The sequence below is a fragment of the Buteo buteo genome, chromosome 2 (genome assembly GCF_964188355.1).
Source record: "Buteo buteo chromosome 2, bButBut1.hap1.1, whole genome shotgun sequence".
NCBI lineage: Eukaryota > Metazoa > Chordata > Aves > Accipitriformes > Accipitridae > Buteo > Buteo buteo.
This window is the reverse complement of record NC_134172.1, coordinates 26,806,407-26,833,871: the sequence shown is the minus strand read 5'-3', so window position 1 is coordinate 26,833,871 and position 27,465 is coordinate 26,806,407. Positions and strand designations below refer to the sequence as shown.

The window sequence follows — 27,465 nt, the reverse complement described above, 5'->3', positions numbered from 1 at the left end:
ACTGGGCCAAAGCAGCCAAACAAAGAGCACAACACAATTCATACATATCAGATACTATAGGTCAAGTCTTTAGAAGTAAGCTAAGATACCGTGTAGAGTGCAAAGCTAAGAGTGCGGTCCTGATAGCTGAGGAACTGAAATACTTGCTAAAGCTTGCTGATAATGCTTCACAGGCTTTCAGAGAATCTCAGTGGCAAGCTGAAAATTTAGTCAATGAACAATATTTGCAGCATCAAAAGCTTAAAAGGAAGTTTCAAACATAAAATACAGCTGGTTATCAGGGAGAGATAGAGACTGGTCTTTATGTTATTGACATCCTTTGGCATGTTCATTTTTTCAGCAAAAAAGACTTGCAGTGTAGAAAAAATATGACAAAGTATGTATCAGGAAATAGTGTTTTGAATGTAGATAACCCTAACACAGAGACTGAAATGTTCAAGGTTCTTGAACATTATTCCAGCTTTTTATGTAATTTGCGATCACAGTTGAAAAGGGCATTTGTCTTTTTTGAAGACTACTTTGTGTTTTTCAAAACACAAACCAATGAAAAACAAATTGCAGAAGCAAAATTGTATGAGAAGGTTCAAAACATTTTACCAAATACACAAATATTTTGTGATTTCAGTTTTGAGCAGCTGAAAAGTAAACAAATCTCAAAGTGGCCCATGTCTCAATGTATAGAAGCATAGAGGGACACTGCAGAGGCTTCCAAAGCAGGCTCATTTTCTGGCATTTTGGAGTACCTCCACAGAAATCACAGAAATGCTGACAGAGAAATAGAAGACGTAGTAGAAGCATATGCTTTTTGTGTGAGGAGTGTGCACAAGCAACTCTGAAAGACAAATAGAATTTGATTTTGGTAAATGTTTTCTGAACTGCATTAAACCTAAATCCGCTAAGCTACATCCTTCTAAGGTGCTAAGAAGTCTGCTTCCAAGCATTCTATAGAAGTGGAACCAACTTTACCATGTGTAGAGGCTTTCTTCCTAGCCTCCTTGTTGTTCTGGCCCCAAAATAGAAAACAACTAAATGAAGATTCCAGGAAAAGGGAAACTTTTTTTAGACACTTAAGTGAGGTTTTCAAAGAGCTCTGTGGAACCCTGCATCGTTCCAGGCAGCCTCTGGCTCTTTTCTATCCAGCAAAAGGCAGTGGCCTGAACAGACTTGTTCACAAAGGAAAAACAGATCAGCTTTTTAGTTCACTTTCAGAACAGAAACTGAATTCCCTTTGACAGAGTGGAAATATCTGGAAGCAACAGGCTGTCCAAGATCTTCTGCTTCCTTAGCATGTAAAAGTGAAGGGTAAGGTTATGTATGTAGACTGTGGCAGCGATGAAAACTTTAGGGTACCAGTGCAGCCTGTTCCCTCATGCCTATTGAAAAATGGCCCAGACATAAAAAGAGTGTCTTTTTACCTTGGGTTTTCCACTGCTTATCTCCTGGCATACAACACACAAAGTCTGTAATTAAAACAATAGGTATTGCAGTTTCTCAGCTACAAGGCTTTTTCAGGCAAAATTATCCTTTAACTGGTTTTTGGTTTGGGGTTTTTTTTTTGGTCAACAATTGCAAATGACAACCTCAGGCTGTCCATTATATTTCCTTCCTCACTATTTTAGTCTTTCAGTCCCATGCAGAATTGTGTCTCAACTGTCATAACTGCTGTTTGGACAGTCAAACAAATGTTGGTGGAGTTAGTTCTGTAGACTGGTCACTACTACTCAGAGTTCTTTGGTTGATAACAACATGAGAAATCATTCAAAAAAAAAAAATCTAAAAGAGAATATTTTGAAAATGTTACCTTTAAATACCATCTCTTTCAAGAACACTACTATCTTGCTAGCTTTTTTGCCATTGCTTGTAATGAAGAATGTCTCACCATGAATTTCACACTCTTGTGTAAGTAATGTAAGAACAAGGAATGTATGTTAGAAAACATGTATCACGTAACATTTGCTGATGCTCCATTGTACCTGGCATCATCTTGGCACACGGGTAATGTAAACAGCCATTCATTTGCAAAGCAGCATTTTTTCTCTGTTGATATCGTACATCCTTTAATAATGTAACGCATTTGTATACGGGCCTGTATTGATAGCTGAGCCGTACATCTTGTGGGAGGACAGAATCTCATCTCAATGAGTCACACCTCCTAAGAACGGCAAGTATTTCTATGTGCTCAAGCTCAGCTGAGCTGTATAGGGTGCATTGGGCACACCCGGCAGGGTGCAAGGTGCCCCATGGCGGGAGGCCATGATCTGCCCTGGGCCAGTCGCAGCCAGTTCCAGCTGGCTCCAGCACCAGTGTGAGCACCCTGTCGCCCGCCAAACCTCCACCATTCAGGGGAGCCCATGGCGATCCGACAAGTTTAAGAAAGAGTGGGAGCTGTGACAGGCAGGAGAAATGGTGGAGGAGATGCTGTCGGAGACATGGGGAAGGGGACGTTGTTGGGGCATGGCTGGAGACACACTTCTGGAAAGGGGTGACCCACATCAGGGCTGGGATACCCTTGAGGGACTGCAGCCCGTGGGCAACCCACGCGGGGGCAGAAGGAACAAGAAGGAAGGAGAAGCAGAAGAAAAGGGTCAGAAGCAAGGAGTGGCAAAAATAAACCACTACACACTGAGACTGACCTCCTCCACTGCAGGTCTGTCGCCTTGGCAGGGGGGGTGGGAAGGACTGAGCAGAGGTGAAAACAAGGGGAGTTGTGGCTCGGCAGGGGGAAGGAGAGGTGTTGGACTGAAGCTGAAAGGGGAAGAAAGGCGTTTCCCTAAGTATTTGCTTAGTTGTTTGTCTTCTTGGTTTCTCAATACCCCAATCAGTAATTAAATGTTTAGGTTAAGTGGCAATAAATTAAGTGAAACTCCCCAAGTTGAGACTGTTTTGCCCAAAAGGCGTGTACATTTACTAATAACCCTTGGGATCTGGCACATTGTATTACATGCTAGACACCGCACTGTATCCCTGTGTGAGTTTACAGAAACACAGATTTTTATTATTTGTATATATCAGGCTGTCTGTTATAAAATTGTATTTTTATCAGCAGTAGCTCATTAATAAATACATATATTTGATAACATCCTCAACTGCAGTGTGGAACTGTATTTGATGATATGTATCACACACAAAGGCTGACAGAATTGCTTTTTACAAGTATTGCCTATTTTCTATTACTTTGTAAGACCATTTTTTTCATGGCTCATAACTTCATTATTCTTTGTATTTTGAAAACTAAGCTCTCCCATGCCAAATATCTGCCTCAGACGTATTTTGTGTTAATTAAAGCCAAAGGGCTCAGTAGCTTCCAAGTGTGAGGTCAAGAAAAAAATATGTTGTGTTGCCCGTATTAAACAACCCTACCAGCTTTTTCCAGCACGCTCAGGAATTCTTTGGAGTGGTGTTTAAAAAAGGGTTTACTCTGACCGGAGAAAAAAGGTGTACGTGAGGGGAAATTTGTCTGCACAAGCCTAATTTTATCAAGCTGCAAGGCTTGAAAAAACTGCCCTTCATATATGGGCATATGCAAATTTAGGTTCTAACAGCAGAGCCTATACAGAGGTGACAGCCCCAGAAGCTGCAGGTCTGGGCTGTGATGGGCCAAGTCAAAGCTAAAAGCTCAGCCCTGCACTGTCAGTGCTGAGTCTAGAAACCTGGAGGAGACAACCTGATACAACCTGGTTGTGCAGGAGCCAAAACCAGGTCTGCAGGAAGGAGGAGAGGCAGGGACACCCAACCAAGAAGCTGTGTGACTTCTACAAACCACTGTGATGCTATCTCAGCAGCTCCCTCCACTGTGCTGATGGAGCAGCTAGGGTCTGTCCTGCGCCCAAGCAGCATTTGTGGACTGTGAACTCCTGTGTAGGAACAGGAACCGAGGATTCCTCTCCTGGAGGAGTGCAAGGCCTGCAAAAATCAGTTTAGGGGGTGGAAGTTAAGAGTGCTGAAGATCCTTCTCTGTCTAAAATCAGAGCTAGAAGCACAGGACATAGAGGGGGCTTCACAACTAGTAACAGAAAGGAAAATTTCCACTAAGGAGATCTTAGGGGAAACAAACTTCTGGAGCACGGCTGCTAAGATTTAGGATAGGAACAGTGGCAGTAACTACCACTCTTTTACTCTGTCAAAGTATATGATATGAGTAAAAAATATGATCCTTTTAATTGATATTTCTTTATAATGAATATCTACTCAATAGGAAAACACCTCTTTTCATAAATCTGAGGTGGGCAGCTGCATGCACCACACGCGTTATCTGGTAATGCCTGAACTGAAATCTCAAGTCTGTCATTTAGTCTTCATGTGACATAAGGTAAGCAATTTTATGCCAATATTTCCATCCGTAAAATGGAAAATATTCATATGCACTCATAGTAAAGATGTAAGAATAACTTAATATTTGCCTGTTAAAATTTAACACACTCCTGCTGTCCAGTCCTCCTCCTGCCTCTGACTGGTGGAAGGAGCAGTATCTCTGTCACTCATGCTTCACACTTTTATTTCAAACCGAAATGGTGTGGCACAAGGCTTTCTACAGAGCAAATATACACTTATATTTATTGCTGGGTTGTTGGGTATTTTTCTCACACAAACATGTACAAGACTTGAAAGACTCAGGGCTGAAATAAACTAAAATATCTATGGAATAGGAAAACAAGGCAGAAGGAATTTCATCACAAATGACAGCTGGGCTTATCTACAGCGCCGATGAGGCAGGTAATGATGCAGTCTTGTGTGGCAGGAGCAACCAAGATCATTCACATAATAATGCAGCAACAGTGAAACCCTGATGAGACCCCAGTGCTGGGCAGGCCAGGAGCAGCCCCCAGTGCAGGGAAGGCTGTGGGAGGAAGGCCCTGAGGAAGAGGCCATTCCCCACCACCAGCTGCCACACATTTCACCCATACGGGTGCTGTGCAAGAGATGAACCTGGGGGCTTTTGGTACGTGCAATGACACGTGTTTCCACCAAAAAAAAAAAAAAAAGGCAACGGGTACTTAATTTTTAGCCACAGGAGAGAAAAAGGGAAAAGAAAGGAGCGGTCTCGGCCTGTGTCAGCTCCGGACACAAAATGGCAGGAGGGCGGGAGCCGCGGGGGAGCTGCGGCCCGCCCGCGCCTCAGGCTCTCGGCGGCGGGGCGGGCGGCGGCCAGCAGGCGGCGCTGTTGCTCCGCGCCCGTCGCGCTGCGCCGCCATCCGCGGCCCGCCGGGGCTGTGCGTGGGCCGCCCTCCTCCGCCACCGTCACGCGTGTCCCGTCGAACCGCCAGAGGCCAAGGGGAAGGCGCCGCTGCCTCCACTGACGCCAGCGGGGTGAGAGAGAAGCGCTGCGGTCACGTTAGCAAGAGACCACTCGTGCTGCGTGAAAGGGATAGGGAAAACGCCATCCACGTGCGGCGGGGGGGCCACCTCAGGCGAAGAGCCACAGCTGTGGGGAAATTGCTCCAGAAGCTGCGCAAGAGCAACTACAAGCAAAATCCATCCCGAGTGGGACAGGGCCTTCCCCTTCCTGACCGCCGCGCTCCTGCATCGCAAACCCATGTGAGGGTAACCCCCAGCGGTGTCATGAGGGGACCGAGAGTGGGCCTGTCTGAGGATGTCACCTGTGCCAGGGCAGTGGCAGGCCCTCTCCATCGCTGCCACTGTTTTGGCAGATGCTGAGCAGAAGGACCAGAGACTGATGGGGCTGCAATGAGTGACCTGGATTTTGTTTAACCACAAAACACCCAAGCTGGGATGCTTTGGACAGGGCCCGATCCTGGTGGCAGTGTGGCAAGAGTTAATGCATCCTGAGTGAAAAAGATGGGAGGAGAGTGACTGGAGGGATTTACCCTTACCCAAGGGGACCAAGGAGACCCAGCACCATGGGGAGTTTCTCACTTTGGGTTGATCCCAGCTAGAAGCACAACTCACCCTCCAGTGAGGGGAGTGTTGGCTGTGACAAATCCATATTGCTTTAATTTGAGCACTCTTTGCTACAGAAAGCTTTTTCTGGTTTCCCTTTGCCTATTGGAACCACAAACCTTCAGTTTATGTAACCTGTCACAAGACAACTTCTGACTTCCTCTTCATAGTCACTTGCTTGTTCCTGGCTGTTGCTTAAAAGCTCAGAATGAAAAATGTGTTCTTTCCTACTCAGCAGCTGTGTTCCCTGAGAGGAGCTTAGGTCTCCATCACTTCTTCCTGAGCCAAACTGTAGCACCAGCTTCAGTGCAGCTATGGCTGCATTGGGAGAGGTCTAGCTTTGCAGCAGATGGGACACTGAAGGAAAAAGTTGCAATAGCAAAGAATACAGTAACAGTTATGAATTAATAATGGCGATAATGAGAAGGAGTGAGAAAGAAGGGAATGAAGAAGACCTGTCCTTGTGCTAGCTTCCCACCTTCTTCAGTGATAGTTTCTGTATTTGAGTCTTGTAACTCAGGGAAATGAGAAAAGAGCACAAACTAACTGGTTTAGTTCAAGCAGTCAAGATGGATCCAGTTTATGCATATGATGGGATGCGGATTCTCCAATGAAACAAAACATAGGAAGAGTTACAAAAAATACCTTATACATGCTCAATGCTATGAATGCCATGTTGCATGACTTACCACCTCATGATAGACTGACGAGTGGACTGCACAGCAGAGGAATGTAAGAAACAACAACTGAGATCCTTGATAAAGCTCCTGTTGGCATCAGTGTATAGGAGATTTTCACAATGATGATCAGCGTGGCCACAGGGATCATTTGGGAGTTATGTGTTGGTATATGGACGTACTGTCCCAAAAGGCCAAGTAGAAGGCAAAGACAGAGCAGGAATGGGAGTCTTGTTAAAAGGAGAAACAAAATGGCGTTTCAAAGTCCTGCCTAGTCAAGCTGTTTGTAACAAGTATTGCAAGTAGGCTTTCTACAGAACAAGAAAATACAACTAATCTTTATCATTAAATTTCTTCAGCTTGCAGTTGTCATGAAAAGGCAAGTATCAAAAGAAACAAAATGAGCATAATAGCAAAGAGAAGTCATCTTTCTTGAGAACAAGCTGAAATGTCAAGGACTTAGGATCTACAGTGTGCTGATAAGACACATCGATGTGTGAACTTACCCTCCCAGAGACATCCATCTCTATTATCACTGCCTAGAGATGTTTCTGTGTTAACTTTGCATCTGCATCAGTAACTCATTCTGTTCAGCCATCTGTTCCACAGACATCAAACTGTTAAGAAGCCCCAGTACAGCACAATCTAGTCCAGTAACACAGAAACAGAAAAGAAAAGAAAAGATCTCATTACCATTTGAATTCACAGGCTCTGCTGTGATACACATACAATATTTTTTATATTGACATGAACATGGTAATTTGGTGAGTAAATTCTTGGTTATAACAAAGGGATTAAACCCAAACACTTAATATGCAACAGCTATGTTCAGAGGCAAAATAATTATTGAGTTAAACGAGGATTAAGGTAGTTGTTTCTCACTTTGCAGTCTTTAACTGAGTTAAGAAAACATTCCTATTAACTAGGATGATTATTACATCTTGCCATTTTAACTGCTGAAGAGTTCACCACTAATTTATAGTCTGAATGAGATAGGCATTTAAAAGCCAAGATCTCAGAAGAAGATTATGAGAGTAGATTGTTGACAGGTTTCTGGTGCAATTTGAGGTTTCTTGGGTTTTTTTTATTTATTCAAGTCCATATATGATAGAAACTTAGGATTTTTTACTTCAGTTGGCCATGTTGTCTTTCTCAATTAATATGTCCCAAGAGCTTGTAAAGTTATAGTGCCCAATTCAGTGGCTTTTGATATTTATTTTTTTTTAGGTTTTTTTGGCACTATACAGCTCGGATAATTAAAGGCCAGAGAGCTGGATTCCATTCTGGCCTGTAAATCTTCAGCAGAACTGGTGCTGAAGTTTCAATAACAAAATCATTATTGTGAATGATTACTGAGCCAGAGAAAACCATTGATTGACATTCAGATTCTTAACTCAATTTGCAGATGCTGCGAAGTGAGAAGATTTGGTGGGAGGTCTGAGAGAGGCATTGAGATGGGATCTTACCCTCACATTTTGAGAGAGCTCTCCTTCAGAGTAGCACTGCACTCCAGCATTGCTTTGGGGCTTGGGGAGACAGGGACTGCAGAATTGTGCAGGAGCAACATGCTCAAGCCTCACTCAAAGATAAATGAACGCTGTGTTTAAAACAATAATCCCTTTGGCTAATTAACATGTGATCTGATTGGTAAATCAGCCTGTGTGAAGTTTTTGCTACCACAGCTCAAGTATTTTCAGTACCTAAGGGCTTTTATTTTTTAAAGGTAACTGTCCCAGGAGGGAGGCAAAGATTCTGCTTATACATTGACCCCGTATACATTATTAAATGTCATTAAATAATTACATTATTAAATCTAATCATCTGTTGTGACATAATCTCCAGTGAAGAGAGATGGATATACGGCCTGATACAGTTTGCGACTGTGTAGCATGCATCCCATTAGACATACTATACTCTAAACCATGTCTTCAGTTCTATCATGTTCTAAAGGTTTAATACAACCTTTCTGTTTTTACATGATGCTCTGATGTGCTCACATATTAATAGTGCACAAAGCCTGTCTTTGGAGCTGAAGCTTGCTCAGCCTTGTTGCATATCTTTCATTTCACCTCTATCTTTGTTTTATATAACTCTCCCCACACTGTCTCTTGGAAAGAAATACACCAGACTTGTGTCCCCCAACAAAGCTGTGGTCTCTAAGGAAACTTGTGCACTAATTAAGGAATAGTATAATGGGTATGGTTTTGTTTTGTTAACCAGTGCCCCAAGGAGCATCGTTTCACTTATGTAAGTAGTTTACCCCTCCCCCCACTAGCAAATATCAGCATATTTCTGTTAACTGTCATGTGGGTATGTTCAAAACAATACTTATGAGATAAAATTTTGTCTTTTGAAATAGCAAGCAAATTGGCACATGAATGTAATTTCTGTAGTAACTTGGCGCTGTCTTCTCTGGTTACTGGTTGTTGGCCTCCTCCTCAAAGTGTTCTAGTATTGAAGCCAACACCCATGGCCACACACTGGGTGTGCTTGGCAGCTGCAGGGCCCAGATGCCAACCACTGGAATGCATTTTATGTACCAGTGTCTCTGCCTGTGGCTTGGCTTTCTGGCCAGCCTTTAGTGAAGTCTCTTCTCTGGACTCATCTGGCTCCAGCGCTTGCTGCTCTTGCAGCTGTGGAACTAAAGCAAAAGCAATTTACAGATGAGCTGTCTCACCGTTCCAGGAACTGCTTGCCTGCACCAGCTCCTAGCAAGATACATACACTGAGTCCTTTTAGCATGTGAAAAAAAGAGATGTCCCATTTGCCTTTATTCATTGTGGAGGACCGAGTGCATGGATTGACAGGCATCACAGTGCATGACTTGCATCACTCTCTTCAGCAATTAGGTGGTGATCTCGGCATGGATTTATCTCTACTATTCTACAAGATTTAAAAAAAAAAAAAAAGGAAAATCCACCTGGCAAGCAAGCAGTCTCATTGTCTGGATATATTTAACAAGTATGAGAGAAGACTGTATTTCCACAGAAGGTCAATTAGTGTAGCATGCAAAAATACAGTTTATTACCATATGTTATTTACTGAGTAGCTTTTTGTAGTATAATTATTAATGCTTTATATTTTGTAGGGCTTACAATCTTAACTCTTTCATGGTAGCATTCCACTGTGGTTTCTCTCCTTACAGTACCCTCTAGACTTCTACATTTGTCTGGAAAGCTGGCAGCTCACTAAAGACATGCTAAGCAGAACACTGGAGGTGTGTTTTGCTACATGCCCACAGTAGAGTAATTGACATAGCTGCAGTTACATGCATCTAACTCCACTAGAGAAACATACCCAACTTCTGTTAAGAAGCTACAGTAAGAAAATGTTGATGTATCAGATACTGAAACACCAAGCTGAGACTGAATTGCAACCATTGACTGAAATACTTTTAAATGTCTACAACACTACAGGGATTAATTTTACACCTCTTGATTTGGTGTGCACAAGGGTAAATTCAGTGAAGGGTAATTTCTCAGCTTCCCAGGTTGTATTTAAGAATGCCTGTAACCTGAGAAATTGCACAGTTAGTTAACCATCTCATCTTCTGAACTGTATTTAAGAACAATTATGCTGACAGTAGAAGACAACACATCCAGTACATTTTTGGACAATGCATGCACACACAGGAATGAAAAAGTGTACAAGATAGATATTACTACATGCTCATCTGGAAGATGTCCTTCGGGGGAAAAAATACTCATGACTTAATGTTGTATTCTTTAAATACTACTGTGCAAACATATAACCAAAGATTATGGTAATTATTCTTTTCTGCCTTAGCACTGACACAGCTATGTCTTGTAACTATATTTACTTCAGTGCTGTCATTCCTGATGGCATTGGTGCCACTGGGAGCACCATTATCTACTGGTATTGTAAGTAATCTTTGTGCAGATTTCTCAGTGGAGTTTTTCCAGTAAGGCATTTTTTTAATAACAACATTAGAATATAAAATTCTGCAGTATGATAATATTTGATTAGGACTTTCTAAGACCTTATTCTAAGAGTTCCTCTCCTGATGTTTAACCTGGAGAAAAAAAATAGAGTCATATGAATCAGTACAAGCATTGGTAGAAGAGGGAAAAGGTCTAGTAAAATGGCAATCTTTTCACTATATTTAAGTATATGGCCGTCATTCTGAAACCTGTTTATCAAGGTTCACATTATGTGTTTTCTCTTCATTCATTTAAATTCCTGGTAAGAAAGAATATAGGTCTATACAAATGGAAGCTTCTTTTCACCAGGTAAAAGTGAACTCAATATAAAGGTACTTGTGGGGGCATTAAGTCTGCTTGTTGGCTGTGCCAATTGATTACCCAATCATTTCCCTTTGACAGGAAGGATAAAATAAATAAAAAGCCCAACAAAACACTGAACAATCTCAGGGAACTTTGTTGAATGACGTCCCAGTGACAGAAGAGTCAAACTTTTCATTATATAAGCTTGTTGTGGTTTGACAACCACAGGTTCCTTCTCACTTCGATATTTCAACTACTCTTTGAGCCCAGTTGCATCTTGACATGCATAGAGGCAAGTGACATATGGGTCCAGTATGTTAAGCAGCAGGTGGGAAATGAAGTGAAGAAGTTATAGAGATGTTATAGATGTTATAGAGAAAGGGTAGGATTAAATAACAGGCATGTTCTCCTGGCTTCTGATATTAAGGGAGCTCATCTCATAAGCAGGCCTACTTAATATTTTAAACATAAACCTCTAAGGAACTGATATTCATGTTTCAGTGAGTGGTACCCTGCCATCATGCCATGAGTGAGTTGCAAAACAATTTCTTTGCTGATGAGACCCACTGTAGTGTTCAGTATGACATTTTCTGACTAGCATATAAAATGGAGGTCTAGACTTCTGTAGAATCTTAACAATACAGTGGTTCAACCAGTTTAAAAGGGCTGATCTTCCAGTAATATCTTAACACTTTCTTGCTTACAGTCTTGTTTCACCTCGGTAATGTGAAGTGGTCCCTCCATTCACAAATTTGAAAGAATAAAACAAAATCCCACCAGTGTGGAGTGGTAGAATGGAGACTCCAGGGTCTCCTTGCACTAGTTTTATCTCTGTGTAGCTGCATTACTTCAGTGGAAGTAATGCTGGATTCATGCTAGTTATCTTAATTTGAACTAGTAAGACTAGAAAAAAAAAAAGGCAGCGCACTTCAAAGACATACAGCTGCTTTTCAAGTGTGAAGAAAGTCCTCTTTATGTGCCATATATAGTAAAAATCAAAGTAGATATATCTCTTTTTCATATCTATTTTTTCATACAAATTATGGGGGCATACACTACTGGTCAAATTTGAAGGTGAAATGTTCATTCTTGTTTATTCCGAATGGACATGAAGGATCTCAGGTCACCTTCTATTAAAGTAAAATTTGCTCATGATCCCTGGCCAAATTCTCCTTTCCTAGTAAACAGCACAGCTATCCATTAGCAGTTGTATATACATGCAAGGTAGATGTATATGTTCATAGATATTGTATATGTGATGTACCTACATATACAGTTTTACACTATGTGGATAGATACTGTGTATATGTACAGTATTATCATCACAGATGTGTGTACAATATCTTGGTGCTATTAGTGAGTAAGGACAAAACATATTCTGTAAGTTGTGTAATGAAGGGGTGGTATTACATGGCAAATATGAAATCTGTCAGACTTCCAGCAAAGTCAGTTGCAGGAGGACAGCTTGCATCCATCTCCTGTTTCTCAGAGGCAGCAACAACGGTGGGAGTAAATCTTCTAACAAGTCTCAATAGACAAAGATTTTGTTCCCATTCTTCCTGCCTTATCCCCACTCATTTTTCTCCACACTACTTAGACAAATTATTACTTTTCCCTTTACAATGTCACTTCATCCAGTCCTGCCCTGAACCTTTACTAGTTTTGCATCTTCTCTAACATTCTCACCCTGAAACTTTCTGCTCATTGTGCATGTGTATGCATGTGTCTACACATGTGCAACTGTCAGAAATGTTCCTTTATATTTATTATGGTTTGAACCTTTGAGATAAAATGACTGTTAAAAAGAAGGGGCCTCATCTAAGTGCAGTCTTTTAAAGCCCAGCATGGGTTTTACAGCTCACAGAAATGTGCAGTCTGCCTGTATTTTTCTTCTTCCATGGAAGAACATTGCATAGCAATTGGTGTTTGTGTTTACTGGCGTTCACATCTCAGGAAGCAGTTCAAAACAGGATGCAAAGGAAACTAATGAGTTACCAGAGAGAAGAATATGGAGAAGTTAAATAGTTAATTTTTAGTAGGCACAAATCACATTTCCATCAAGTGCAAGCAGTCAGCTGTTATTGTAGGTCACTAAGATACAATGAATTATTTTCTGCAGTTCGTGGAAAACATTAGGCAGCTGTAATAAAGTCAATGGTATTTCCTTCCTTACTGAAACATTACTTCAGCAAAACCCCTTGTTTTGTTAAAACGCCATTTCATGCTTGATAAAATTTCATTGATTTCTTCTTTTTATATTTTTTTATTTCTTTTATTGATTACTGCAGATAGAGAAAACACTGAGGGAAAAATATCAGAAGTGTTTGTTTTTTCATGTTCAGATGGATGACAATTGATCTAAACTAAAAAGGCTATAAACAGAAGGGGGAAGGGAGCACTTCAGTGGCCTTTATATAACATAGATATTCAGTCCAGGAAACATACCACAACATAAATGTCTTTTTAAGACATTAAAACTCAGCTTAAACAAAAGCTAAACTATTTCATACCACAGTTCATCACATTTATTTTTCCTTATGTATTTATCCATAGTTATCTGTAGTAACATACAAAGTTACTGTTTTCAAAGTTTATCTTGCTTTATAAACATCTATTTAAATCCTGCATAAAATATCTTTAATAAATCTCTTTAGGTCAGAGAGTAATACATCTTCTACTCTTGTTTTCTTTTAAGATCTGATGAGATAAGCATGAAGAATTTAAGGGTTCCTGGGAATTCTGAGTGAATCAATTAAGAGATGGTAAGTTTTCTTTCGGGACACTAATCAGTGGTGAATCTCTCAGAACACTGCAAAATGAAGAACAATAGACCTTGACTGTGCATATGCAAAAACTGGTCAGCCAGCTGGTTGCACATTATCAGGGAAACACTTTTACTTTTTACATGGAAACAGCAGCCTCAGTGTTTCAAAAATATGCACAGTCCTATGGATTGGCTCACAAACAGTAGCAGCTGGACCTCAAGTTAGGTACCAACACTTTAGTAAGCAAACTAACATTACAGCAGAGGAATGAGAAAAATGTAGGAATTAGTAAGGGTTAGAGGGGCATGTTTGGGTGGGAGGTTACAGCATTCTCACTAGCTGGACAGGGATACAGTTTGGGTAAAAGCTGCAAAAACTTTTGTAAATGTTGCATTAACAATTGGCATGCTCACTTTTTTTAACAATGTTAGCACTGTATTAATAAGATGGAGTTTCCTTCCCCTCCTCCCTTTCAAACTACTTTAGGTACTTCAAATATATGTCCAACTGAATATGAATTTGGAAATGCCAGATCACACAGCAATTTTTCCTGAAAATTCAGGAGTGATCCTGGCGAGCTAGTGATGGTTTGTAAAGGTTTTTAAAACTAAGATTGATGGAGTTGATAGATGCTGGCCCCATCATAAGAGGGGGTATTAATATCTCTTTCTAGAGAAATAGGTCATGTTTGTGCCTGGGAAATAAACTACCTAGCCTAGAACGTGGCTATTTGCCACCTATTTGCACCATCACAGCACGGCAGCTTTCAGGAGGAGGTTTCCCTGACAGGGAGGAGCTTATGTTTTAAGGAGTTAATTCACTTGGTCTTACACTTCTCTCTGGTTTATAATGTGTGGCTGTTAATGCTCTGTCATCTCCAAACTAGTAGGACAAGGCAACTGGTGAAAATCGCAGAAACTGTGAGGAATCCACTGCCTTATTCTGCTACCTCAGAGACTTCCTGGGTTGCTGCTAACCTGAAGTTGTGGATTTGCAGTTGACAGTTAAGGAACCCAGCTTCTAGTGCAATCACCAAGATTTAAGTGCCTAATCAGCTACAGCATTTTTTAAACTCTTACTACAAATCTACTTGAGACCCTTAAGTATTTTTTAATATCAGCTCTCAGCTTCTTACCTCACCCTAGTGAAGCAAGACCTTCCATCTCTCGTCACACCCTTTGTCCATCTCAGCTATATGTCTATTGTCAGCTCTTCAAAGAAGAGCTTCTCTCTCTTAGTGTGTCTACACAGTGTACAGCATCCACCCTGGCTAGTGAGCTCTATCATATCCATGATCAGGTCTCTGTCATCTGGCAACCTCTTAGCATCAGGAGTGCTGGGTAGAGCCATGGGCGTTCACATGCAAGAAAAACTCTATATAGCATAGCTGTAGAAAAGGACTAACATGGTCTGAAGGGGGACAGAATGAAGCATAGAGGGTGGCTTACTCAGGCTAGCAAAACAATGGTTGATACTTACTCCATATAAGAAAATCAAGAGTACAAGACCGAGGGCTGGGAAAAAATTGTAGAAGCTGGAGGACAATGCAACTTGCTTTTGGAGATTTTTATTTTCTTGCTAGCTCTTTCATCAACATTCAACTGCATATTTTAGAGTGGCATTGGTTAATTTAGAAGAAGTAAAAATAAATTGTGAGTTGTGCTGTGAATTCTGGACTAGACACGCATCAGAAGCAGCAGTGGGTTAAGGGTAAATCAGTGTATGCATCACATTCAGATAAGTTTTCTTCTGGTCTTTTTACTCACTGCTGAAATGTTCGTTCCCTATTACCAGAGTTCTGTTCATATTTCTAGGAAGCAATTAAGTGGCTCACTCTATGTTGATGTTACTTTCTGTGTGCAGTTCCTAATCTGTTGCATATTTTACAGGGCCCTGCATGTGTATGTGGTGAAGTTAACAAAGCCAAACATACTTCTGCAAATCTTTTCTGATCATTTTTTCTACCCAACATACATTATCTTACTACCTTATTGAGCTTTGTGGATATGAACACAGCTTGCTGCAGTTTCTTAGAAAGAGCTGATCCTTAGGAGATTTGTTTACTAGTAAAGCAACCAACTCAATTGAGCTGCCCCATTTTAAGGTTGGAGAACTAACAGGAGCAAACTTCAGCCCAGTATGGAGGTCTGCATGGACATACACATACTGTCCTGCAGCATAAGGCAAGCCTGAGAGGTAGAGCTGTAGCTATCTAGGCGCACTTGACAAAGCTGTGCCTTGGTAATACATTATTTGATGCATTAACAACACAAAAGACCATTTATCTTTAACCAAACATTTCCAGGATATAGGCAAGGAGTTGCTAGTCATAACTATTTAGTTAAGACAGGCCAACACGGGAGTTATCTGCCTTTTATTATTACTTGTCTTCCACCTGCATTCTAAAAGACTTGTATAATAATTATTTTTATTTCTGTATGGTCCCCACCCCATAATAAAACCCTGTTTGTGCCATAGCTTTAGTATTAAGCAGACCCACAGAAAGCTGTGAAATTTAACTCTGTGGAAAGGACCAAATGCTATTAACTAACACGTAATAAACTTTAAATCACAGGTTCGCAGCTTGTCTTAACTAGCTTTATTTGCCAATAAGCATGCCTCCATTCTTATACTGAGAGCATTTCTACATCAGAACCTTATCTTTCCTCCAGGTAAACTGAGCAGCTCATTGTCTTGTCAAGGTTAAGATCACAAGAGATCATTATATCATGCAGTCTAATCAGTACAACACAGGCCATCGCTTTTCACTCATACATCGCTGTACTCTATCTTGTCTTCAGCTAAACTGTGTATTCTAAGAAGATACCCAATTGTTCTTCAGACAGGAGAGTTCTCCATTTCCCCTTAGTAGTTTGCTCCCCATTTAGCTACCACCAATTTATACTTTTGTTATTCTGTTTCTTCTTTATTCTAAGAAGTCATTTTTCAGTTTTCTAATAACATAAACAAATGTGGATTCTTCTTGTACATGATTCTCAGGCAGCTTGGAATAACTTTGCATGCTCTGCAGTTTCTCAGTGTTTTTTAAAGTATCTGACACCACAGATGGGATTCATTTAACCTAAGGAGAAGCACCTACAGTGTGCCACAGCCAGCCATCTTCGAGCTATTTTAGGATGCCTTTTATAATGAAAAGAGCATCACCTTAAATGAACTCATTTCCTTTAACTATGAAAGACATCTAGAGATTAACACATGCAGAAGTCTGTGCTGTGAGTGTGTGTGATTAAGTGAGACAAATTCCATCGCAGGACTGTGTGTAGTATCATAATATCGGCCACACCAACACAGTTCACAGAGGTGCCATCATTCTCTTGTCCTGCTCAATACTCCAAATAAATGTATCCAAGGACATATGTATCACACTAGGTGTTCATGTGAAACTTTATCTCCAGCATGACCTGTACCTTCTATGTGTTTCTGCTTGTATAGGCATTGCAGCTTTGCAGTCCTGAATTAGTTAAGGATATGAGCAAGATAAGATACAGGGAGAAGTATTGTCTTTTTATTAGGACAGCTAAAGTAACCTTTTCCATATAAAATTTTCTTTGCTGTTCCCCAGTCAGAAGGTGTTGTCATCATGCCGCCTTCTTCCCTGTATGTCCTCTATTTAGCTGTTTTAAAATGTGTCTTGCTGGAATACGATCAACTTATTACTTAATCTGATTCCTCTGCATTAGTCCAGCAAACATTTATTTGCCTGCTAGCTTTAGCACAAGTAGTTTCATATTTACTCCCAGATCATTTGCAAAACTGCTGAATAGCATGAGGCATGATATGGGCAGAATGAGTCTCCAGGGAAAAATCGTTCTGATTTGTCAACTACTTTTTAAAACTGTTGTGAAACTTGCTCATGAACAGTTTTAATGTGTGATGCACTGAACAGTGGCAATGCCTAGCAGAGTGCCAAGGTAAGACTTAAACATCCTATAAATTACACTGTTTTACCTGTTCAGTTACCTGTGCCAAGCAAACTTGGAATTTTGTTTAAAAATGGCAACAGTTTAGTTTAAAATCCTCAATCTAAAGAAACCAGAGCTTTACTGAAAAAGATGAATTTCATTCCCATCCATTCACTCTATTAACTCAATTGCATGCCCTGTTTCCTATTATTTTGTCTGGGCCTGATGTCAAACAGCATAATTACTCAGGCCTTCCTTTATGTCCTTCTTTTTAATGTTGAATCGATGTTAGGTCTTTTCTACTCTTCTAGACTTTCCTCACTAGTCCAGGATTTATTAAAAACCAGCTCTGGCATACCAGACATTTCCTTAACCAAATCTTTAGGGGACTTTTGGGTGCTAGTTATCTAGCTTGCTGACTTAAAAATATTTATTTCTAGTAGATGTTGTTTAACGTCCTCCATAGTTACTAATGGGCTGCAAACTACTCCATCATTAATGCATGAGAAATGTGTAACCTTGTGTCTTTCCAGCTAGGGGACAGAAACATTTGTTGAGTATTTCTGCATTTTGCACAATGCACATCAACAATTTTAGTTACCTTTTAGAACTGAATCAGGATTAAACTGCTCAAAGAGTTCTGACTTTTCAATAACTCCTTTTTGCTACTTTTTATTTAATGTAGCATTTCCTTGTATGTATTTGTATATGTATACATGTGGTGTAACTGAGCTCTCTAAACTGAGAACTATAGAGGGCATGTGCTCTTTTAGTAGCTATCTGTAGTGGTTTTCGCATCAAATATCTTTAGAAACTATCTTTATGATTGGTCTTGGTTATAGGTGTAAGCAAATGGTGAAAGTTAATTTGCACCATATTAAAAATAGTCTGTAGCAAATACTGTGTTTTGAATAATGAACATGAAACAAGCCTTTGTATAGATATCTTGGATACCTGATTTTATATATTCCTTTGAGGAAAAAAAAAAACCCACACACATGCTGCATTTTGCTCCCACGCAAAATGCTCCATCACTGCTTACTCATATCAGTCAGCCTGAAGTAGTTTCTTCTTCAGTCACTGTGACTACAGGGAGGCCTACATTACTATAATGCTATATTAGTAACAGGTAAGCAGTGGTAGCTCTAACTGTGCAAAACACCTTTAAAATGGTTTTTAAATAAAACTTAATCACACAACATCACCATACACAGTAGCAAATAATAGTAATTTTTCAGGAGTTCACCCACAAAAAATCAGCCAGCAGGATGGAGGCCCCAGTAATTCACCTGACTCATGATGGAGAGGCTGGATTTTAAATTCTCCAGTTTCAGTTGCTTAGGTACCTGGCTGATCTCCCCGGGCTTCCTAGCGATTAAGGAAGAGACATAGGCTCCCTGAGAGGAGACATCAAAGCATATATTTCAGTCAGGGTCCTGCTTTGATCAGCTTCTAAATCGTCTCCTCTCATCTAGTTCTCGCTTATGACAAGAAAAACACAGATACGTGGTGAGCAGAAGTCTGAGCACTGGCTTTGACAAGGTCATCATTGGCCTGTACATCAGTCAGTCACAGCTCCACTCAGTCACGTCAGTGCAGATCTGATACTTATGTAGCTGGAAATGGAGTGTCCTCTGGAAAGCTCCACAAAGAGAGAATGACAAATATAGGGGTTGGTATTTGTGGTCAATACTCCTTCAGTCGGTTTGTTATCAGCAGTATAAAGTCATTTAGTCTAATGAGTCATTGTGGTGATTACTTAAACAAAAGAAAGAAAACAGCACTGTCCCTGGTTAGGGACCGACCATGTAAACATGTTTTGTTAAAATCCATACAGCTTGCCTGCACACACAACCCTACAGTCAACTCTACAGGTATCAGAAGGCCTGTCAGCCAGGATAAATGCATCCAGCAAATCTAAACAGAAGGTGACCATCATCCAAAAGCAATAAGGACCTAAGAACCTCTGGAGAGACAGAAAGCCTTTATTATTTCAGAATCACTTGTTCCTAGAACAAAAGGATAAGATTATTTTTTTTTTTCCCCAAGCAAATAAAAGTTAAAACTATGGCTGGTTAAGAAGCAGAAATTTTTTAACATTCCTAAAACTGAAAAGTTTACTGTGGCAATCTTCGAGAGGTACATAATAGCCCAGGTATGTAAATGTAAGTCAGGCTGCATTAGAAGAACCTGTTTACACATGAAAAGAAGCTAACTCAGATTTGCATGTTCTTTGACAGTTCCATCTCCTGTGCAAAAATTTTTTCCCACCATTTTTTCCATTTTTTTTTAAAGTTTCTTTCTAGACATGCAATATAGAGGGAAAATAGTCTCAGGTGTCTGCAGGTAGAACAAGTATTTCAGTAAAACAAACCATGCTGATCTCATTAGTCCTAAGAGGGCTCAGGTTAAAAAGGGAAATGTTCACAAACAACATAACAAAAAATATATATCACATTAACATTTTTGTGTCCTAAAATTAAGAATCAGTCATGCCTATTGGCTGACAGGCTGAGTGCTTAATCTTGAATATAGCCCCCAGCAGATGGTTTAACTTTTGGATACTCTCCATTTGAGAGAAAGGCAGATTTAGACTGTTGCTGCATGAGATCTTCCACAAACACGGAGAGTTCTTTTCTTTTCAGCATTTGCACTGGAGTCTTACAGACTCATTTACACAGCTTGCACACAGCATCCACATAATTTATGGCTGTAGGAAGTATTGGATCGTTCGATACAATTTACAATTGATGTTTGTGGAAAGCAAGGCCATTCTTTTCACATAAAGGCAAATTTAAATTAGCTTAATTTTAAGGTGGTGTTATAACTCATTTCTAATTGAGCTCCACAGTCTTTGGTGTATTTCACCAGTTAATGTGCAAAGGGGCAAGATGAGCTCTTTGTGCCACCAAAGTGGTGTTTGTCAAAGGGAATTCTACATGCAAAAAGCTTAAGAAGTCATGTTCACAAAATTCGTGCCTTTCAGTTTGTTTTTGTATGAAGAATAATCAATCCCAGACAGTGCTGATTAGCTCAATGTCAAAACCGTGTTTTAAGTGGTTCCTTTTCCTTTTGTGTCAGTGTGATTGCCCTGAAAACAGTATACATTAAAAGAATGCGTGCTTCTGGATGACATGAAGCATACATCCAAACAGTGTTAGGATAAAATACGCTGCAGCATAGTGTTAAGGCAGTGGGATTTCTAAGGGGCTGCTGAAGAATCGCTTTGGGAATCTAGGTTCATACAGTCAGACTGGCTTTTACCAGATGTCATTCTAGTGTCTGGATCCTAAACGACTGAAGGCACTGAAAACTGTACCATTGATAGTACAAGGCACAAGATCAAGCCATTACCTTGCAGACTCACTATAGAGGTATTGCCCTACAATGCATGAAGTTACCTACAATTGTACATAGTAAGTGATCAGTGCTAACTGTGCACCATGAACTTTACACCCATTTTCAAATAGGTAGTAGGTGCTGGATAGCATGAAATCAGTCTCAAGGCTATGTTTTCTTTATAGATTTTTTTTCTTTGACTTAATAGATTTTTAGTCAACTTGAAATAACATACAATTTTATCACGCTTAACAAGATTCCCAACCACCCAGTATTTTTCCAAGCTCTGGGGGGTTTTTAGGTTACCCTAACCTGCTCCCCAAAGAAAATTTTAAAAAGCATTTGAAACTTGAAACAAACATCTGCAGAACATATCTGCATAAAGACATACAGACAACTGCATGGCCACTTCCCCTGTGCTCCAAACTGCCTGAGGGAAAGCCAACTCTGATCCAGAAGCCTTGTAATCACATGTCTCTAGCTTTGAATCAGACCTCATTTAATGGCATCTCAGCACCATAGTAATTGTTTCAGGATCGGAGCTGCTTCATATCTGGTTGACCTAGAGCAACTGCCCAGTTATCTACCTGAATACCTAATGAATTCACTGCACCATGCAACTAGTAGATAAAAAAGTTTACACATAACTCACAGAAACACCATCCTCAGATTTTAAGTTTCCTCAGCCAGGGTCCACCATTTTGTGCTGTGTCTGTATAACTGCATATGGGGGTCTTGTCCACCCTTGGGCTCCCAGGTATTGCCTTGATATATGGAAACAAATCCATGTAAGCTATAGTCTAAATGTTAAAGTACCATCACCATCTACTTTCCTAAGTGTGTAGCAGATATTTTCAGTGATATTTGCTCAGGTAGCCTGTATGATCTTTTAAGATCTAACTTTCCGCGATGCTGTGCAGTCACACCTAGTGCTGACTTTAGGAAAAGCTGACCTGGCCGTGGACACAGGCAATGCCAGGAGGCAGCCTGACCACATCTGTCGTCAGTTTGTTGCACAGAGATTTCTGTTTGGAGCATTTGCCTATTTTAATAAATTGGTAGGTTAAACTGTCTTATAGTCAGTAGTGCCTTATAGAGTAATTCAGAGCAGGCCATATTTAGGAGATTATCTTCACTGATCAGCCGTAAAAGGCCCACACTTTTTTAACTCTCACTTGAGGACTATGTTTGTCATAACCAAAGAAGTTGACCCTAAAGTGAATTCTGCTTTATTCTGGTTCTTAGGTTCCCGTCATAGTTATATTTCTAGGTGTCTTTCAGATATACAAGTACTTCAGCTAGGTTTTGTCATGTGTGAGCAAGTGAAGGTCAGAAGAGACTTATTTGAGATCATAATACTAAGACAAAACATTGATATTCAAAACACTTGAAACTGTCCAGTCATACTGGAACTTTGATTTTATTTTAATAGTCATACTGGAACTTTGATTTTATTTTAATTGAATTTGTCCCTTTCCCAGTACTAGTAACTTCTGGACTGTTTCCATCAAAACTTTTTACTTCCCCAATTGCAGATTTAAAAAATTGCAGTATAAAAACATGAAGAGAAAAGAAAATAGATCTTTTCTTATAAAGTCCTGGATGCTTTTTTGACAACTGTAATCGGGGAAAAAATGCTTTTGGAAGGCCTATTACTTACCTCTGTACTCTTGTTTGTTCACAAACTACTTCAGGTTGTTCAAAAATTTTTTCAGATTTCAGATTGTTTTCATAAAGACGCACTTCTCTCCATTATGTTTCTAGGTCTGGCAATTATTTAATCATTATGCCTTATTTAAGATTTTTGCGTAGATGTCAATTTCTACAAGATTTTAGTTCCCTTGGGACCATACAATGATAGAATGGGTTTATTCTCAAAGAAGGATGATAAGCAACTAATTTTTATATGGTATCAGTTCACTTTCAGACACACTTAGTAAGTTACATGTACTTAGTATATGTTACAGATGCTGCATTTTTTTCTTCTAGTGAACTTAATGCTTTCAGTGGAAGAAAATACTATGTCTGCCTTTCTCTCACTACCTAAACTGCCTTCATGAAGCCCTTTCTGCTCCTGTAGAACTGGAATGGGATAACATTAATTTATATCACTGGATTTGCATTTGGGATGCAAGGACTGTGGGTATTGCATGTACACAGTGACAGCACAACTAAGTTTTAAATAGATTTTGGATTTAAAGGCAATTTTAAATTATACAAGTGCTATATTGCATTCCATTCTGTTCCTTTCTCCTCTGTTCCCTTTTCTCAGTATCCCCTTCCCTATTTTCTGACTCAATTTTTCTGAAGCTATTTTTCTTTCTCCTTTTATTGCTGTATCTTCATTTCCTTTTATTCTTCCCTTAATTATTTTTCTTTCTTTTCTCCTTTTCCTGTCACTTTTTCTTTCCCTTTCTCTGCTATTAGTTTTTTTTCAAATAGAGGAACAAAAAGTTTTGCCACAAAAACTTACCTTTGTCCAGGTCAGTGAAGCAGCACTATCATAAATAGGTCTGATTTTCAGCTCAGTTATAGGTTGTGTAGAAACCTGACCACTACCAACTTGCACTCACCCTGTATTTCTGGCACAATTTTCTTCCTTTTGGAGAGGATATTCAGGGACAAAGTTATGATCTTTTTCTCCATAGATACGTCTAAGAGGTCCAAAGTGGTGTAGCCAGGAGGGGTAAGGAAATAGCATCATGAAAAGGTTGATGTAAATGTGTAGTGTTAGCTACTGGGCTGTTCTACACTGATACACAATGTTGCCAAAGTCCTTCCACTAGTGCATGCCAGAGGAACAGAAGTAGCAAGCTAGATCCTCTGTTGACAAGCTAAACTTCCCACTTCTGTCAGTAGATGCTTGAGTTCTTGGAATCCTTTCTCTGCAGCAGTCCTGAGTAACGCTTGCTCAAAGTGAAGTGAAAACCATATACCTATTTCAGCTCACATGTGGCTGCAGCAACATATTTCCTTTTTTTGCCTCTGCCCTGACTTCTACACAAACCTCATTGTCACTATTCATGTGACTATTCATGAAGTATATGTTGCATGGCATGTGGATGGACTCATAACACAGACGTATCTTACATTCTTAGACTGTATGTGCTGTGATGAGTTTCATTCTATTCAGTTATACAAATTGTGACTTGCTGCAGTACTGTGCATTACTAAGAGCGTGAAACAGAGCACTGAACAAGCTAGTACTGCACCACAGTGAAATCACAAGGGACAAATACATTATTCCATGTACATCCCCAGCTGAGATTTCAGAGCTTGGGAAATGTGTAACTAGGCAATGAAATAGAAAGCTGTCTTTCTGGTCCACTGTGGCATGGGGACTTCAGCTATATTAATAGTATATTTCAGGAGTTTTCAAACTTTTTCTTACTGGAACTTTGACAGTTCCTTAAACCTTCCCTCTTTTCATATAATTAGAAGACACAGCAGCACGCAGTACTTCTAAGGTTTGAGATTCACCATCAAATATAGTACACTTCATCATTTCTACCTCTTTTAAAGTTTTTAAAGCCTGTGTGTCTTCTCTTTCCATGTATCTTCAAGCAGTTCCATCTGGACAGTCAAAGTCAAGGCTGCAGCACATCGACAGAAAAATTCTAGTTTTATGACATCTTACATCTGTATATGATTCACTACTAATATAATGATTAGACAACATGCACAGAGGTCATATTTTGGTGTGGCTTTCCATTACAGGTGTAATACCAGCACTTCTACAAGAGTAGCAATGCACCATTTTATTTGTACATGAGCAGTGTATATGAACCAAGATTAAAACAAGGAATCAGTAGAATGGAAGCAACAAAAAGAGACAGGTATATGTGGGGCAGACTGTAACCAGATTACACAAGGGTAAAGAGAAAATAATGTCTATTAGACTGTAATATAGAACTGAGCTGGCAGACATCTCTTTATGACTCCCATGTATCCTACTAGGATAGCTAGCCTTGTACCCTGCTCACCAACTCAGATGTTGTAATGACGTCAGAATACATTTTTTGTCTTCTGTGTCAGAAGATATTTACTATTTCTACTTAATAACTTCTTGTCTTGCAATTCCACAACAACTGCCTATGTTAGTGCTTCATGATAAGAGAAAAGAAGCACTGGGGACTTGTGAGTCATAGCTACACTACTAAACAGAACAGGTTTGGAATTGTTCTCTTGTTCTGATGCACATTTAAGCCACAAGGTTAAATGTGCATCATTTAAGCAAAAGGAGTTATCTATGTGTTCATGCATCTTATTTCTCCTTCATCCAGCGCAGGTTGGACACATCTGAACTGTCTGCTGCAGACAGTCACTATTACAATGAGTCACAGTGCATATCAAATGCATTTCCCAAGCACTGGCTGGGGGACTGCTGACTAGCACAAACCAAAGCAATGCCAATGTAACAATTAAACAGTATGGAAAATTTGGGATCCTGCCCCTAGTTTGATTGTTAGTGTAGACAGAGCTAAAATTATCAGGAACAGACTGTATGGAAATAGAACCAAGCAGCATATTTCTGAAGACAGAATTGTTAAGGGCTATGAAACACTGAAGCAGGTTGCCCAGAGAGGCTGTGAAATCCTCATCCTTGGAGATACACAAAACTTATCTTAAAAAGCCCCACACACAACCTGATCAAACTTTGAAATTCACCCTGCTCAACCAGAGACTGCTTAGGACAATAAAGTGTTCTCTTTGGATAGGTCTTTTACTTCTAGGGATTCACCAGCCTGTAAAGTCAGGAGGGGAAATGGGGAAGCAGACACACTATGACTGATGGATATCTTGGATATTGCAGCATGTTACTGAAAGAACAGCCTGTTTTGTAGCTTGCCATTATTAATCAAAATCTGTCAGGCATAGGTATGGTGCAGATCTAAAACTGCATTTCACTGTAAACGTTCTAATTACTTCTTCCAACATTTGGCTTTCATTAAAGCCAGAACAGTCTTTTCAAACTGTCTTTATAGGACAAATATTGGTAACCTGGCTCTCCCAATAGACTTTTTTTTCAGGTCTGTTAACTTTTGGCTAGTGTTTTTCTGGAGTTTTGTTTGTTTATTTTTTAAAAGCCTCAGGAATAGTCTTTTTTTTTTGCCTGTCCATTTCTAAAGCTCTAAACCAGAGCCAGGATTTGTGAGGACAGAATCACAGAACCACAGAAGAATTTAGGTTGGGAAGGACATCTGGATCTCACCTTGTAGATTTGTGTAGATGCCCTCAAGCACTTAGATGAGGTTGCTCAGACCTTGTCCAGTTGAGTTTTGAATATCTTGAAGAATGGAGATTCCACAGCCTCTCTGGGCACCTCTTCCAGTATTTGGCCACTCTCATAAGATTTACACACACACACTCCCAGCCCCCCATCTGATCAGAATTTCCATGTTCCAACTTGTTCCTGTTGCCTGTTAGTCCTGTCACTAGTCCTCCATCTTCTCTAAACCCTTCCATTAGGTAGATGAACATGACAATAAAATCTCCCTTAGATTTCTATTCTTAATGTGAAACTAAAACAGTTCTCTCAGCCTTTCCTTGAAATCATGTGTTTCGGCCTCCAACGATCTTCATTGCCCGCTGCCAGATTAATGGTAGTACATCAACGACTTCGTGTACTAGGGACCCCCCACGCTGAGGACAGTACTACAAATCTGGTCTCACAAGTGCTGAACAGAAGAGAATGACTTCCCTTAACCTGCCAGCTACACTCCTGCATAGCCCAGTGTGCAGTTGGCTTTCCTCACCATAAGAGCAACCCAAGTGTTCATGCTCATCTTGTCCACTAGGATTCCCAGGGCTCCAATACTTTCTGCAGAGTTGCTTTCCAGCCAGTTGTCACTCAGCCTGTACTGCTGCATGACAGACTCCATCGAAGGTGCAGGACTCTGCTCTTAGGCATGAGATTCCTGTCAGTCCATTTCTCCAGATGCTCTAAATAGCAGACCTGCCTTTCACTGTATCGCACCGCACTCCCCTCAAGATGATGTCATCTGTGAAGCTTCTACAGGCGTATTGCATCCCAACACACAGTTCTTTATTAGACATTAAACAATATTGGCCTCAGTATCAGATTAATCCCTGAAGAATGTCACTAGTAACCATCCACTGGTTGAACTTTGATCACAATGCTTTGAGCCCAGCAATCTAACCAGTTTTCCAAATATCTTTTGTCCACCTAACCAAACAATATCTCACTGATTTGACTATGGGAGGCCATGCCAAAAGCCTTGCTGAAGTCAAAGTAAACATCATCCACTACTGTCCCTCTGTCCACAAAGCCAGTCATTTCATCATAAAAAGCAATAGTCAGACTTACTTTGCCCTTGGTACAGAAACGCTGGCTGTTTCCATTCACCCCCTTGTCTTGCATGTGCCCAGGAATGGCATCCAGGAGGATTCATTTTATAGTCTTTCTGGGATCAGAGGTGAAGCTGGCCTTTAAATCATCCCTCCTTCCCTTCTTGAAAATGAATGTGATACTTGCCTTTTTTTCTGACATTGCAAATACCTATATTGCTTGTTACTATCACATTTGAAACACAGCAGTAAACCCACATGCTGAGATGTGTTCTGGTGACATAATCCAGCTTTTCTTGTTGATACAATT

At 40.1% G+C, this 27,465-nt stretch overlaps 1 protein-coding gene across 1 annotated transcript in view; it reads left to right on the top strand.

The window, feature by feature from the left end:
- Positions 1-6,987: 6,987 nt before the first annotated feature.
- CDK6 (cyclin dependent kinase 6) overlaps positions 6,988-27,465 on the top strand; it is a 219,728-nt gene continuing 199,250 nt past the window's right edge. Inside the window, exons 1-2 of the mRNA XM_075049354.1 lie at positions 6,988-7,339; positions 13,515-13,581. The gene's annotated coding sequence lies outside the window, so the exon portion shown is untranslated. The remainder of the gene's footprint in view (positions 7,340-13,514; positions 13,582-27,465) is intronic.